Genomic DNA, 17,224 nt, shown 5'->3' on the forward strand with positions numbered 1-17,224 from the left:
TGTTTGGAACATTCATCTGTTCAATTTTCCAGATGTTTTAATATTTTTATTGTGCAAATAAAAACTATTTGTGTACCAGCAGTCAGTGGTCTGTATCTTCAAGCTGTTTTCTTCTCCCAGCCAAATCCAGCCCTGTAGACAATATTCAGCCCACATAAAAAGTAAGGTCCCATTCTAACAGCAAATTTGGGTGACCCTTTGTCCTGGTCCGGGCTGGACTAGAGTTCCTGTTTGTTTTAGTAGCTGGAGGAGTGCTGCAGCACACTGAGACCCCAGGGGCTCCCCAGGTCCTAGTGCCCTTACCTGTGTGTGGGGGAAGGGGGAGCACAGCTGGAGTGCTGGGCCGGGATTGGCTGATATTCCATGTCATGTGACATTATGTTCACTCTATACAGGAAGGAGTGAGCCGGGAGGGGCCCTCACTTCTGGGAGTGTGGCAGCTGTGCCGGCTTTGTGTTCGGGATTGCTGGCTGGGAGCAGGTGGGTGTCGGTCGGTCGGTCGGTGGGTGGTGAGCAGCTGTATTGTACATTACCTATTGATATTGCTGTCAGTGTGTTATTCTGTTACTATTATTAAACTGTTTTTGTCTCAACCCGCGAGTCTCCCTTTGCCCCTCCGATTCCTTCCCCATTCCCAAGTGGGGTGAGGGTGGGTGAGCGGCTGTGTGGCATTTAGCTGCTGAGTAGGCTCAAACCACAACACCCTTCTTGCCTCTGAGACTCTCCATCTGACTCAGTTGTTCCAGTCTTCTTCTATGGCTCAGAGCAGCTGGCAGTAAATGGCCAGCTGTAAGTCTCACTCATTGGCTTCATCCACTGCCAAGTCTTCATATCTGTTGCTGCTGGGTACATATGAGGAAATGAGGGGAAGTGACGTTCTGTTGCCATGAGTCACTAGAGACCATGGCACATCCATCTCCAAGGTGCAGTCTGTTTGCTGTTGATGCCCATTTTTCGGGTAGTCCTAGGAGGTCAGTGCCACAAGGCCCTACTGTTTCTTCTTCCAATGCCTCTGTGGTGGACTGACCTGGGCTGGATGACAGGTGCCCACCAAGCTGCTCTGTCACTCCCCTCTCCTTCAACAGGACAGGGGGAGAACATATGACAAAAAGCTCATGGCTCGAGATCAGGACAGGGAGATGACTCAGAAATTACTGTTGTGGGCAAAACAGACTCAATTTGGAAAAATTAATTTAATTTATTGCCAATCAAATCAGAATATGTTAATGAGAAATAAGAACAAGTCTAAAGACACCTTCCCCCCACCCCTCCCTTCTTCCAGGGCTCAACTTCACTCCTAACTTCTCTACCTCTTCTAACCTGAGTGGCATGGGCGGATGGGGAATGCAGGTTGCAGTCAGTTCACCACACGTCTCTGCTTCTCCTTCTTCTTCATACTCTTCCCTTGCTCCAGTGTGAGGTCCCTCCCACAGGAGACAATCCCCCATGAAATTCTCCAAAATTAATCCTTCCCACGGGCTACAGTTCTTCATGAACTGCTCCAGTGTGGGTCCCTTCCATGGGGTGCAGCCCTTCAGGAACAGACTGTCCCAGCGTGGGTCCTCCACGGGGTCACAGCTCCTGCCAGCAAACCTGCCTCAGCGTGTGCTGCTCTCTCCACGGGGCCACAGGTCCTGCCAGGAGCCTGCTCCAGCATGGGCTTCCCAAGGGGTCATAGCCTCCTTCAAGCATCCCCTTGCTCTGGTGCGGTCCTCCATGGGCTGCAGTTGCTCTACTGTGGAGCTCCATGGGCTGCAGGGCACAGCCTGCCTCACCATGGTCTTCATCACGGGCTGTGAGAGAATCTCTGCTCTGGTGCCTGGAGCACCTCCTGCCCCTCCTTCTTCACTGACCTTTGTGTCTGAGTTGCTACTCTCACTCCTCTCCCCTGGCTGCTGTTGCACAGCAGTTTTTACCCTTTCTTAAGTGTCTTACCACAGAGCTGTTACCACTGATGTCGATGAACTCAGTTTTGGGCAGCGGCAGGTATTCTTGGAGCTGGCTGGAACTGGCTCTGTCAGACATGGGGAAAGCTCCTGTCATCTTACAGAAGCGATCCCTTCAGCCCTCCAGCTACCAAAACCTTGTCATGTAATCCCAATACAGCCTTGAATCATACTTTGTGCTTCGTTCCCCTTCCCTAATATAGTGTAACCTGCTGACTTCCTTCTGCAGCTCCTCCACCCACTGCCTGAGTGACCCCTGCCAGATCTCACCCTGCAAAGGCAGAGCTTGTACCCTCCTCCACTCAGGTGTGTGGGGAACAGAATTCACAGCCCTCCACATGGACAGCAGCTTCCCTGATTGGAAACTCTGTCTGGGCAGTTGCCTCCACTCCTCTCAGTTTAGCTCAGCTAGATAGCTGGTTCGCAGCTGACCTCTACCACCCTGCTTCCAAGTGACCACAAAGCACTGTCTAATAAGCCCTTCCAATTCTCTGTAGACCTCAAGCTTCTGGCTAGGTTTGTACAGCCTACAGCTAGCTGGGGTGACCATCAGGGCTGCAGACTAAGCCTGCAGTGAACAGAGACTTTTTTTTTTTTTTCCCTACCTTTTTTCTCTTGACTGCTGTCACGCATGCTTCCATAAACTGTACAGGTGGGCAGTCATGAAAACATGCCAAAGCCACTCTTACCATCTGATTCAAATTACCACTGGCCTCTGAGCTCGTAGCAAAGCATTGCCTTTTGCACACGAAGGTGAGTGCAGCCCCTTCTTCTGCTCAAGACTAGCATGCCAGATGTAGTGCAAGGTGCTGCATGCTGCTGGGGAGACACATTACTGGCATTGCTCAAACGTATGAGGCTGCAAGAAGGGAAAGAAGAACAGAGGAAGATGTGGTTATGAGACACCCTGTTTGTTGTTGCAGTGTATACATGAGAGTCAATGTTTTTCTTGGTCCAGGTACATAGTTGCAGCCTCTGACTGGGTATCTGCGGTTTTGTTCACCTCACAGAAGGTTGTAGGATGAACTGCTGCCAATCAGTATGACACCTGAGACAGCATTACCCACCTACTTCTAGCCAGATGAATTGTATGGACTCACTTTTTGAGTCCTTACTGAGACTTTATTGTCTCAGCTCAGCCTCCAGAGTACTCTCTCATTGGGAATATTGAGTGTGTGGCACAACTGTTCAGTGCTTGTAACTCTGGAAGTGGTGCAAATGGCATGAAATGCTGCAAATGGCATGTGAAACCTGCAGGCAAGTGGGCAAGGAATGGAATCACGTAAGCAGAGGCACTGACTCCCTTTCGCTGGTGCTGCTGTACAGGTACGGTGTGCCCTACCTCTATGGCTGCACTCCTGGGCTCAGTGCTAGCACATCTGTCACAACTTTCTGTGTTCAGCACTAAGCTCAGAAAGACTTTACAAAGGTAAGCTCAGATGGGGTGGGATGCTGCTGTCCTCAATCTAAGAGTTGTCTCTGAGCAGAATGGTTTAAAATCTCTTGTTAAATGTCTTAAATGTATGACTTAGAAATGAACAGGAAGGGATTTTCTGTCTTCTGAGAAAATACACCTTTTTTTTTTTTTTTTTTTTGGCATTGCTTCATTTCTTTTTTTTCTGTTCCTGAACAGTTTTCCTCTCCCAGTTTATAATGAAACTCAGCTATCATAGAGATACTGGGGGAAAAAATGAGCCTCAGTGAACTGAATCTTCATTTTATTTGTAACCTTCATTTTTTCATGAGGTTATAAAAAGTGACAATATTCCCTCTTCTTCTCCCAATACTCTAAATACTTCTCTAAATACTTTAAAACTCATTAGAAATATTTGGCAGGCAAATCATCAAGTCTGGTACTTTACCTCAAACATCTTGTTTTTTCCATGAACAAATGCCTTTCGCAAAAAATAAAATAGAACTCAAACAAAAAAAAAAAAAAACCAAAAAACTAAAACCACAAGCTGTCATTACAGTATAGATGTTGAAGAACTTGGTATATGTTGAATGAATTTGATGTATTTTTCAGGGAAACTGGTGGCAAAATGCCTAAGACTTCTTTTATGCAGACTGTTTAATATCTCCTAGCAAAGCTACAGGAGGGTAACTTGATTGCAAACCATTGAAAGAACTGAAATTTGTGTTGTCATTCTCCTGTTGCACTCTATGTGCTATTATCTCCAACATTAATTACCTGTAATTCCTAAAACTCAGCCCAGTCACATTGTGGAAGGGGATGGGGAGGAAAAAGGAGCACAGCTGCCTTTGCTTCACAGAGTTGATGAGCAACAAGCAAGGAGTGCAGGACAGCAGAGGAGCACAGCTGGTGTAAGAGGCAATTAACTCCAGCTGATCTGCTGTTCAGCTGCAGCTTACTGTGTAGGCTTTACAGGAGGCTGTGCTTTGGAGCAGTATAACTCATGCTTTCAGGAATTGCTGGGATTTTAGTTAGCCTGCCTGTAATCCTGAATTAAAGGCAGTAGGGACAGATGGGGAAAGAGATGAGGTTCTTCCAAAAGAATATTTTGAAGAGAAAAAGTTATGATCTTTGATCCTGTGAGTGTAGGATAAAGAAAGGTCTCCTTTCTCCTGGGGCATTATTGACCTCAATCAAACCAGCTTAAGCTTTATTGGAAATGCAGTGAAAAATGCAATGTTATCATACTGGTGTAGGTTTTAGGAATACTAAAGCCATCAGAGGAAGGAGATGGTCCTGTCCAAATGAAATGGGTTATGAAATAGTAGATCTTGCAAACATTAGCATGTAACGTACCATTTTGAATTCTCTTGGTACCAAAAGACAACAAGGATACAGGTATTTTGCCACGTTTTAATTATTTTGGTGGAGGATATATGCATGACAGTTTAACTTTCGTATTTAACTGAGGGGGTTATAATAAATTTATATATAATAAATAATGGAACAAGCAGACACAAGAATGAACAGGACCTAAAGCAGTGGAGGTATCAAAGTATCCTGTAGAGAGAAACTGTCTCACAAATCTATTAAAGTTTTTGGGAAAAGCCAACACCTGAGAAAAAGGGGCTCTGCTTGGTGCTGAGTTTCAAAATCCTTCTGAAAGTCCAAACAGGAGGAAATTCACAAGAAACTAATGAAGGTTCTTGGAAACCATAGCCCAAGAACGGAAAAGAAATGAGTGATAAATGTGCCATTTTACTTATTTGCCAAGCTGTAATTTGCGTTTGGATTGTTGTGTGAATTCTAGTATTTAGGTGAAAGAACTTCACAGATTCATGTGAAAAAAAAGTAGTTGCTGAAACATTCATTAACGCCTGTTAAAATTAAGGCTGTGGTTTGCATAAAATGTACTTTCTCACAAACTTAAACCTTTTAAAACCCCATGTGACTCACAGAAGAAATTCTAATGTGATATTGGCTTCTGTGTCTGATTTCTGATCAGTCATAAAGTAGATTTAGTCAGAGGCTACTGACCATTTACAGGTATTCCTGCCACTTGCTGTGAGAATGGCCTTGCAGCAAACCTGGAATTTGGGGATAGTGTCATTTTACCAGAACTCCTGTACAGTTGCTCAGTTGGCTTGCTGTTGACTTACTATCTGTTTAAAATATATAGATACCTAAATACATAACTTGCTTTTCACTACTCCTTTCAAAGTCTGTGTTCAATTCAGTTTCTTTTAGTTGAGATGTGAAGGGCAAATGTACTTCTCAGTTCATGTAATTCTGTGTCTCTTTCAAGATTTTGTAAAAGTCAGCAGCAATAAATAATGAAACTATGGCATAGAAGTGTGCAGACTAATCCCTAGATGTTACTTCAAAGCCAAGCTATGTCACATTTTATTAGGTTGCTGTCAGAGTCTTCACATACTCCTAGGGTGCCTTTTTAATCTTAAAATCTTAATAAAGCACTCTGTAGACCTTTTTTCCTAGCTCATATTTAATGTAAAAAAAAATGCCACATGCACCAACCCTACTGCACACTAGTTCACCCTATCAGCAGTCAGGAATATGGAGAAGGATCAGAGAGGTGTAATGCAAAGACCTTTCATTTCAGTAGATCACTTAGTTCAGTAGTTGTTCAGGACCTCTCCCTCCTCTACCTGGAAAATTTCATCCCACCATTTTAAAACAGGCATTTTCATACAATCAGAATCAGATATTCTGGACCTTAGATCATTTTTCTGTATCCGCTTCTGTAAAAGTTTTCCATATAGTACCTACTTCTTACCAAAAATGTTCAGAATTGTAATTAGTCATATGCCAACTCTGCAAACTGTAACACAGAATCATCCTCATTAGATTATCGTAGTCAATTAATCCAAAATGTTCTTTCTTCTCACCATTCTGACCATCAATTTGTGTTTTCCTAATTTTTGAAAGCTGGATGTTCTACTTTAATTCATGTTTAATCTTCTTCTGATGGCTTTCCCAACCTTTCTTCCTTGTATACTTGAAATCTTAATAAATCTCTTGAACTTTTAAAGGAACTTGATGCTTTCTTGTCCAGGCTCTTTTCCAAACCTGATCCTGCAATGACCTCTGCTGTGGGTCTTAATTTGATGTAGCTGGATCGACTCTACCAACAAGCTGAAAAAACAAAACAAAAAAATTTCATTTATCTGCTTCATGTTGTTTACTTATAAATTTTCTAAAAGATACCTTTCTAATAAAACCTTCAGTCCTCAGCCTAGTTTCAATTAGCTACACTTTTACCTCTAGCATTTTCTTACCTTATATGCAGGTAGTCAACATACAAGATCAAGACTCATTTCAACATACAGTGTTTCTCCAGGTGCCCTATCCTAGCAGGACCACCCATGAGACTGCTGAAGATGTGTTCTGTCCCACCAACCAGATCATTAATGAAGAAGTTTAACAGCATTGGCCCCAGAATCCTGAGGATTACAATTTATAAATATCTGTCACCTGGACTTTGTTCTCCTATCTCCTGCTTTCTAAAACAAGGGGTCAGCAAATTTTCCACACACGCTGCAGTACACCCATCAAATCCATTTCTTGCCAATTTTGGCACTTCGATTTTATGAAAATATATGTCAAATGCCTTCCTAAATTAAAAGCTAATGAAGTCTGCTGATCAACCCTCATCCACAGAGCCAGTCATCTCAGCATAGAAGACAATCAAATTGGTCAGGCATGATTTCCCTTGGATAAGTCATAAATCCTTGTCATTTATAAAGTAAGAGTCTCTATTTTGGACCAGTTTTAAAGCTACAGGCCTTACTAGAATTAAAGCTGGATCTGTAGCATCAAAAAAAGACTGGAAACTGGAAATCAGTAGGAGTTATCTTATCAAGAAAACAAAAGTAATGAAAATCTGAGGTAATTAGATTTCCTATATCTTAATTTATTATACAGTGATAATTCGTCATGAGTTCTGAGCCTTGGTTAGAAATGAATAAGACTGTAGCCAAAAGAGGGGCACCCTAAACCTCGCAGGATGATCTGAAAAGGAAGGGATTACAGAATTCTAGGGAGGAAAAAAACAAAAAGCAGAACCAAGAAAAACCCAACTGCTATAATCTCTCTTGACCTAACTGGCAGAAAAATGTTATTCCTGAGAGACAGGTATTATGCATAGAGCAGCAGAAATGATCTCCAGAAGTCATTGAGCCCACAGTGGACCGGGTCTGCTGAGTATAAGCCCCTACCCAGCAAAGATCCAGAAAGCGTATGGTTGAACTGTATTTGTATAATTAATGATAATTAGTATATATAGTTTATTAAATCAATTATAAATACTTGTATTATTATAATGATAATTATATTATATAATATACACATTGTTTACATGTATATTATGTATAATCAATATATATTATGTATAATGATACTTTGTATAATAAAAATAAATTCCTTGTAATAACAAATGATCATGTCATGACTGTCAGTACAGAAGTCAGTCTGAATCACATATAAGTGGCCTCACCAAATCCTGTTTAAATCTTCTTCTGGCAGTAGATAGTGCTGTTAGTGCTAATTTTACTCCTACTGTCCTGGTTCGGGCTGGAATAGAGTTCATGTTGGTTTGGTAGCTGGAGGAGTGCTGAAGCACGCTGAAGTTCCAGAGGCTCTCCAGGTCTGAGAGCCCTTGCCTGTGTGTGGGGGCGGGGGGAGCACAGCTGGAGTAGCACAGCTGGAGTGCTGGGCCCGGACTGGCCGATATTCCATGTCATGTGACATTATGTTCACTCTATACAGGAAGGAGTGAGCCGGGAGGGGCTCTCACTTCTGGGAGTGTGGCAGCTGTGCCTTTGTGTTCGGGGTTGCCGTCTGGGAGCAGGCAGCTGGTGAGCAACTGTACTGTACTGAACGGTATGTCACCCATTTATACTATTACCATGTTATTCTGTTACTGAACTGTTTTTATCTCAACCCGCGAGTCTCCCTTTGCCCCTCCGGTTCCCTCCCCGTTCCCAAGTGGGGGGAGGGTGGGTGAGCGACTGCGGGGCATTTAGCTGCCGAGCAGGCTCAAACCATGACACCTACAAATGTAGAAATTTGCATAGCAATTTCAGGGTAACAGGCAGAGTATAAATATTTCTCTGAGAAACTGTTAGGTAACAACTCAACAGTGATTAATTAAAGGCCTGGTTACTTGTTCTGTTGAGTAATTCAGGCTAATAAAAATGCTTCCCCCTGGGTAATGTTATATTCAGAGTATCATTAAACACTAGTGCTAGCTTCAACTGTAATTTTCACAAAGATTTTCTTGTATTTTTTAGAAAGTATATACATTTAAACTAACAGAAAATGAAGTAGTTTTAACAGGATTATGGAGTGCACTGAATCTGGATTATCAGTTTTATTTACATAAAGCACCTTGCACTTCTTTTATTTATGCATTTACATTTAACAGAATGGAGTGAGAAATAAAACTAAGATTCCTTGATTTATTCTAACTAGACTCCACTTCAGTGACATTCCCAGTGAATAATTAATTTTGCATGAGCTTTTGCTTTTTCTCTGACAAGTGCTGTTAAAACAAGTTGTGACTGTCTCAGAAACGTATTGTTTATGTTAGAATATTTTGTGTCAGATTAATTGCAGTTAGGCAGCTATTCATAAATTTAGTGCAGAACAGATTGCCAACTGGGTGGGGAGAATGTTTTATTGACATATTTCCGCAGTATGTCTTGGTAAATACTGCAAATGTGAAAACTTGCAATACTGCAATAGTTTCTTACATTTACCTACAAGCGAGTCAGAATAGGTTTGCATTACCTCTAGTGGAACAAGATCAAATACAGAGATTAAATTCTGTACTTCACAGAAGGGATAGCATGCAGACACATGGGTCTACATCAACAACCAAGGGAGGGAAAGTGCAAAATGCTCAGAGGCTGTCAGCTTATCTCACACAAATCTGTATAACTTATTTGCTGTGATTTTAATACCGAACATAATTAAGCACTGGAACCAACTTTGGAGAGAAGTGCTGGATTCTTCATTTTCTGATGTCTTTGAATTAGAAAATAATTATGTTTAACCAAGAATATCTTCCAGAAATACAAACACAGGAACAACAAAGTTAAATTTGAAGAGCCTACATAATGCTAAAGTCTAAACAAGATATACTGTGATGGCTGCTTCAGAATTTGCACTCAATTGATTACTTTCTCAAGCGTTATGGTAGTGCTGTTCATGGCTGAATGAATTTTTTGCTTAAAGTAACCATTCAGGAACTTTTTTATATGAAAAATGCAGTATGTTAATCATGCTATTTATTCTCTGGATGCTGTAAATGTGCAAAAACTACCAAGCAAATTTATTACAGTGAATTAAGATTGTAACTTGAAGAAATGTGGTGGTATCAGAAATGCAGCAGGTTTGTAAGGGCCGTAATGCAAGTTAGAGCACAAATACAGGCCAGAATGTGGCCTCTAAGCACACTGCCTTATTCTGACACCTTTGGGCTTTGGTCTCAGTAAGTGCAAAGGAAAGAAGGGGGCGTCATCAGTAAAAGCAGCTGCAATTTCCATCCCCTGAAGAACACAAAAATGTGACTTTGGGAAGGAGTTAACAATTACTAACAAAGAGGTGCTGCTCTGACTATCCCAGGCAGGATGTCTCGTGAGCATGGTCACTGCTGGGAGCTGCTGCTGGGTAGCACAAAGGCGTTTGTTTGCTGCACTGGGGACTCCCATCTTTCCATACACCATGAATTAATTCTCCACTTCAGCCTTAACTGAACTTTGATTTGGGTACACTTAGCTATTTACAATGTTCCATAGTTCTGATATCAGAATCTTCTAAGAACACAGACCCACTTAACTGTGGACTATTGGTAAAGATTTTTAGGAAAAAAAGATACAAAGGAGTGTTTCAAGGAATTAGAAATTAAATCCCACCTGTAGTACTGTGTCCAGCTCTGAGGTCCCAACACAAGAAAGACAGTCCTATTGAAGCAAGTCCAGAGGAAGCCACAGAAATCATCAGAGGGCTTGAATGCTTCTATGACAAAAGGCTGAGAGAGTTGGGATTGTTCAGCCTGGAGAAGAGAAGGTTCTGGGGAGACCTTATTGCTGTCTTTCAATGTATAAAGGGGACTTACAAGAACAACAGGGCCTGCTAGGTCCTGTAGTGACAGGACAAGGGGCAACGGTTTTAAACTGAAAGAGGGTAGGTTTAGATTAAATATCAGGAAGAAATTCTTTGATGGGAGTGGTGAGACACTGGAACAGTTTACCCAGGGACGCTGTGGCTGCCCCCTCCCCGGAAGGGTTCAAGGCCAGGTTGGATGCAGCTTTGAGCAAACAGGTCTAGTGGAAGATGTCCCTGCCCATGGCAGGGTGGTTGGAACTACTAGATGATCTTTAAGGTCCCTTCCAACCAAAGCATTCTGTGATGCTATAAAACAAAAAGAAATTGTCTTGAAAACAAAAGTGAGATGTAAATATAAGGCACACAATTATTTCACTTTTTCTACACCTGCCTTCAAATGACAGAGTTCTATGCTTAGAAGTTTGGTAAAATAAGCTCATCACATTTTCACTGTAGCATTTGTTTGGTGTGGAGTGACTTCAGAGAGAATAGCAAAGCCAGGGATTTTTTTTTTTTTTTCCTGTGGGATAGTTTTACAGTAGGGCTCTCCAAGCAGGGAAGCCTCTGCTTAAAGGAAGGTCCCACAAGAAGAAGGGCAACTCTTGCTGGTAGCTTTGTGCACAACAACTCTTATCAGTGAAGAAGCCAACCTTGGAACCGGCCAGCTGGGATAGATGGGGGAGAGCTTGAGGGGCCATCACACTGGCAGCTAGAGCAGGTTTTGCTTGGTTGCTCCAAGGATCAAGGAATGAATGGGAAGCAGTCTCTGATTTAATCTGGAGATATAGTTCATTTTCAGGAGATTGGGTGCTTGGGTTTTTTCCCTAAACTTTTTCCTAATGTGAATCAGGAGGGAGGGAAATTGGGAAGCTACTTTTTGCTGTGATGCCTGTGTGACAGCAAATGTGTATGCAGAGTGACAGAGTTGCTACTGAGGACGCTGTTCTGCTGTTCCTGTACTTTAGAAGAGATAAGAGATCAGATTGATCATTTCAGTAGCTTTTCAGAAAATTTCACCAGATGACTTTTGAAAATGACTGGAAAACCTACAAAGCATTTTTCATTAAGCTTTAATACAAATGTTGAACTGTCACAAGTCATCTGTCATATGCCCAGGGAGACATCCGTGTCACTGGAGAGGTTAATCTCTTAGAAAATCGTTAATTCTCATTATTTTTGTGAGCTTCTTAGACTTTAATTTGGAACTCCTCCACCACAGCATAAAGCTTTAAACAAACTTTGCAAAGGCCTCTGGATGCCAGGATGCAAGGATGGTCCTGTGTGGAAGAGAGACAATTTTAGTGGTATCATGGAACACTGAAGTACCATGAGTGCATAAAGAGGTTGGTTAGGGATCAAATACTTAGAGATTTTTCTGACACAAACCCAAGATCTTAAAATGGACCTGGTAGGAGCTAGGCACTGGAATAAACAGCTAATGAGAAGAGTTAGTTATTCTAGCTCTGGTGTACTTGAGCTAAATCTGCATGCCTGGATATTCTGTAATCTGGCAGATCACGTAAATTCTCCCTGTATGTTGAGGAAGCTGTATGCTGCTGTCCCTCACCGTCACCTGACCGGTTTTGCTGTGCTCCTGCAGTATGGATGGCCTGTACCCATGCTTCAAGCCACGTAGTCTCTGCAAGTGTTCCGCTGCAATGCCCGTACAGACAATGATTATGATGCCTTGACCAGCGTGAGTGCCTCCTCTCAAGTTTTGGCTTCCTGGGCTAGGAACCAGGGGGAGAAATGGGAGTGCTGGCAGCCAGTTTCTTGCTGTGCAATTTGTACACAGCTCCACATACCTGGAATGTTTTTGTGCCATCTGCATTCTGGAAGCTGCAAGATCTCTTATGTCAGCAGGCCAGAACTGGACCAGAGGACAGTTTATCTCCATCCTGACCCTTTAATCTTGTAGTTTTACTAAAGATAGATTGCTGGAGATCTGATTTGGGGCTGTTAGTGATGCCAACTGTGATCTTCCTAAATGAAGATCACTGCTTGCTTTCCCTTTTATACATACATTCCCACTCCTTCAGTTGCAGAAGCTTCCTGTTTCAATCAAATCTTTTTTTAAAAAAAAAAAAAAAAAATCTTAATATTCTTATTCTCTTTGATAAGGAAACAGCTGTTGTCTTTTACTGTCTGAGACCTGAATATTTTGGTTTGCTTCCACACATATTTAGATTGTTCTATACAGCTATGCAATTCTTTTTCAGTGTCCTTTACAGATGGAATGTGACTGTTTAAATTGTATCCTGTGTGTATACTTGTTCATCATTCTTTATTCAATTTTAACAATCTGAAGGGCTGCTGGAAATTATTTTACTTCTCATTTGTCCTAATTGCTGAGCTCAGTAATTTTGATGGGAACTCCTAGACACTCTCTTGTGTGCTACACCCTAATGAGAATGTGAGACAGTGATGAATGGAGGTGTGCCCTTTTACAACACTTTCATTATGTTCCTTCTTTTCCTGGCCATTGTTGAATTTTTGGAAATGCTCAGAAGACCAACAACGCCAAGTTTCAATGGATTTTAATACCGTTTGAGGCATAGGTCTACAGAATAAGAAATCAAGTACCTGCCTGGGTGTATTTCAAGCATGAAATTTCTCATAACTGTCTCAAAAAACCTCAATCCTTCTCTTATTTGCAGATATGGAGTAGCTACTTTGTAATTGTATCTTGATGGTCTTTTCATTATCTAGGCCTGTAGAAAACTATAACGATGGTTCTTATTCCTCCTACCCTTCCTTTAATTATTTCCATATATGTAGGAAAAAACTAAAGAACAGTCATTCCCATTCTGTAAAGTGTCCTATAATATAAAGGGAAATCCCACTGAAGCAAAGCCACAGGAGCTGTGTAACTCCTGTGCAATACTCAGACAGCTACCCTTTCTTTCTTTAGGGAGCAAACAAACATTGAGTGGACTGAGTCAGTGGACTCTTCTGAACAAGGGGTCTTCAGTATATCTTTACACAGTGAAATTTTGTGTTTGCATTCAGTGGTAGAACATTTTACAAGATGTCACACTATGTGTGCATAACAAGACTGATAAAGAGCTTTAACACGTTACACTTAAATAAAGAGCACACAGATACAGAATCATGTAATACAATCATAGAATGGTTTGGGTTGGAAGGGACCTTAAAGCCCCCCCAGAGCCACCCCCCGCCCCGGGCAGGGCCCCCTTCCCCCAGCCCAGGGTGCTCCCAGCCCCGTCCAACCTGGCCTTGAACCCTTCCAGGGAGGGGGCACCCACAGCTGCTCTGGGCACCCTGGGCCAGCACCTCACCCCCCGCACAGGGAACAATTTCTGCCTCAGATCTCACCTAAATCTGCCCTCTGGCAGTTTAAACCCATTACCCCTTGTCCCATCCCCACCCCCTGATCCAGAGTCCCCCCCCACCTTCCCTGTCCCCCCTTTAAGCTATGGGAGGCCACTCGAAGGGCTCCCCGGAGCCTTCTCTTCTCCAGGCTGAACCCCCCCAACTCTCTCAGCCCGGCCCCCCAGGGGAGCTGCTCCAGCCCCCCCAGCATCTCCGTGGCCTCCTCTGGCCCTGCTCGAGCAAGTCCATTATATATATATATATAATCTTTAAACAAATGTAGCTTTGTATAATAGAATAAAACACCAGTAAAAGTATTTAAAGAACATACAGTTTATTCTTATGTGCTTGCTCAGAGAAATAATTATTAACGGCATATCATATCTGAGTTTGTGAAGATGTCAACCTAGTGTGTGTCAGCCGCTGCTGCAGTGGGGGACAACAGCTTTTCATGTTTACTAACATTTCATTGTTACCAGAACCACCCAAAGTATCTTCTCCCCACTCATGTATACCCTTGAATTTAATGGAAACACAGACATGGAGGCAGTGACCATCCTTTCACAACACTTTCCAAATTTGGGACCTTTCCATGTGAATTTTCCTTCCCGCTGTGACTCCAGTGACATCACAGGTGCTGCCTCACCTTCCACAGTGATTGTCTGTCTTCGTAAGAAACATTTTGTCAAAAGCCTCAGGGAGTGAATTACAATTATGGTCAGTCACTTTTCTTCCACCAACTGAGAATTCACTGTCTCATAGCATACTGCTGATTTCATTTAAAAAATCAGATATTTTATCCTATTATTTGTGGTCACTTGTACCATGATTTGAAAATTTTGGGGGAATAAATAATATTTTATTTGGAAGTAGCATTGCCCAAGCTGTTACAAAATATACGTATTGTAACTGCACTGGAAATATTTCATGTCTTTCTCTGTGCTTGAGCATCCTTCAATGCCAGAACATGTCTACACTGTCCCACAAACAGAAGATATAACTTCGATATGATTATTTATTTTTAAAGTATCAAACTGTAACATCTGTTCACAAAGAACCTCCTTCCCATGCAACAGAAATTTAATCAAGATTGACAGAGCAAATGAAATACTAAAAGTCCACTAATTACTGTGGCTGCAGGACAGAGGGGTGTTTGATCTCTGCACAGTACTTGCAGCCTGGTCCTGACTGTGGAGTCCCAATGGTCTATGCTGTGACAGAGGCTGGGACTTCATGTTAAATGACAAGAGGAGGCTGTGACAAATTAATTTTCAGTGCTGCAACTGTCCTGGTGTTTTAATGTTAAATTGAGCTACAGTTAAACTTCAGAAACATATGTTATTAAGGAAATAGAAGGGTCAGCTCCTATGGGGTTAGGAGGCTTGTGACCAGATGCAGCAGCCCAAGCAGATATCCTCAGGATCGGTGCTGGGAACAAACGAGGGGATGGTTGTGCAATGGTGCTAAGACACTGCACATTTCTGGAAATAGATAAGCTAATATAATATTCTTAAGAGTTGAGGAGACTGTGACAAAGTAATTTTCAGTGCACAAACATTGCATGGGTGGGCAGCATCATAGGCACCTGAGGAAATCTCCTCAGAACTTGAGGAGGACCAGCAAAGCGTATCTCAGGGTTGCCCAGGGCTGGGGGCTGCACCACATTCGAGTTGTTGTGAAAATGTGGTAGAGAAAATGTGGAATTTTGTATAGCTGACACTTGCTTTCTTGAATTTTGGATACTTGACTGCACTATTCGATTGTGAATTGCTAATATGGAAACAGCTGAATGTAGACTGCATTATAAAAATTGTTCAGGAAATTACAGGTATATTCATATGCATGCACAGACAATCTGAAAATTTTATCAAAGAGCTCCTATAAAGTGGTGTTTCACTGCACTGTATATCAACTATCATGAAGTAAATTACTTATTTTCAAAACTGTTACATGCATAAAACTATTAATTGAAAACAAACACAAACCGCTCTGAGCTAACAAACCATCATGGATTTTAGAGAGCACATTTCTGGGTTATATCTTGGTTCATTTGGGTGAACTTCATATGGAGCTGAGAACAGTATTAAAGCTGTTTTCTGACATGTGAAAACTGTGTTTGTGTTTGAAAAAGAACCTTGGTTGTTTCAGGAATAACTGCAGAAAGAACTTCTGCAAGTCCTTTAAAGTCAAATAGAGATGTTGACAAACACTGCTGGGGGACAAGATGACATCCCTTCTTTTGTATTGTTTCAGGATCTTCTGCTGAAAAGATCTCTGATTGGATTTCTGGGCAACCTTTCATCCTTGAAGCAAATAATTTTATGCTTTCACTCCTCACTTAAGAAACAGCTTCTCAGCTTGAAACCAGTGAACTTCAGGAAGACAGATGATTTTTTTTGCCCCTAAATGCAGGAGTACTCCAATTTAGGACTATTGTGCCAGATGACAAATTCATCAACTTCTGGGTGGCTGCCCTGACATATTTCTGTTTTGGCTTAACCTACTCATGTGAATCCATTTTTCCTGCTCTCATAAAATCTCACAAAATCAAAGAGCAGATTTGCTGTGACTCATGTCCTGTTATGTATGTTTATCATAAGTAGAAGCCAAACTTCAAGAACACTCTAGATATTCCAAAAGTTACACTGTCTTAAACTCTTACTTCAAAGGAAGTGGTATCACTACTCCTCCCTTTTCTCTAATAGTAAATGGAAATCATCATTTCATCCATTAAAAAAGCAAATCCCAAATTACAATTATTAGAAATTACATTTAGTAGAAATACATTCATTAGCACATTTATCAGTGCTAAGTATGCAAAAAAGGCCAGTCGTCTTTAATGGTTTAACTGTTACTAGCAAAAGCAGTTCAAAGGGTTGTGAAATACTGGATTATGGAAAAAAATCACAGTGTAAACAAGCCATGGTCCTTGGGGTCTCTAGGCCCATCTTTTATCTTTAGGTCTCCCTAGGATTCATCATCATTTGCCAGACAAACCAGGGAAGGGATTCAAGGCTTGAGCAGGCCAGGTTGGAAAGGACCTCAAAAGATCATCTGCTCCAACCTTTAATGGGAAAGGGAGACTAGATGAGATTTTCTAGCACCCTGTCTAGCCACGTGTTGAAAATCTTCAGCGATGGGGACTGCATCATGTGCCTGGGGAGGTTGTTTCATTGAATGATTGCTCTCACTGTAAAAAATTTCTCTCTTATATACAGATGAAACCTCTCCTGGTGCAACTTGTACCCATTGTCTCTTGTCTTCTCCATGGGGGTCCTTGTGAAGAGAGAGCCTCCATGTCTTTGGAGCCACCCTTTAAGTACTGGAATGTTATGATGAGCTCCCCCATGAGACTTGTCATCTCCTCAAGTCTTTCCTGATAGGGCAGGTTCTCCAGCCCTTT

General features: G+C 41.9%; 1 long non-coding RNA gene across 1 annotated transcript in view; it reads left to right on the forward strand.

Moving 5' to 3' along the window:
• The first annotated feature begins 407 nt into the window (after positions 1 to 407).
• Positions 408 to 17,224, forward strand: part of LOC116960088 — a 162,127-nt gene continuing 145,310 nt past the window's right edge. The window contains exons 1-2 of the long non-coding RNA XR_004406184.2: positions 408 to 480; positions 8,146 to 8,259. This is a non-coding gene — a long non-coding RNA (uncharacterized LOC116960088). The remainder of the gene's footprint in view (positions 481 to 8,145; positions 8,260 to 17,224) is intronic.

The sequence above is a fragment of the Tyto alba genome, unplaced genomic scaffold (genome assembly GCF_018691265.1).
Source record: "Tyto alba isolate M040663 unplaced genomic scaffold, T.alba_DEE_v4.0 Super-Scaffold_29, whole genome shotgun sequence".
NCBI classification, from domain to species: domain Eukaryota; kingdom Metazoa; phylum Chordata; class Aves; order Strigiformes; family Tytonidae; genus Tyto; species Tyto alba.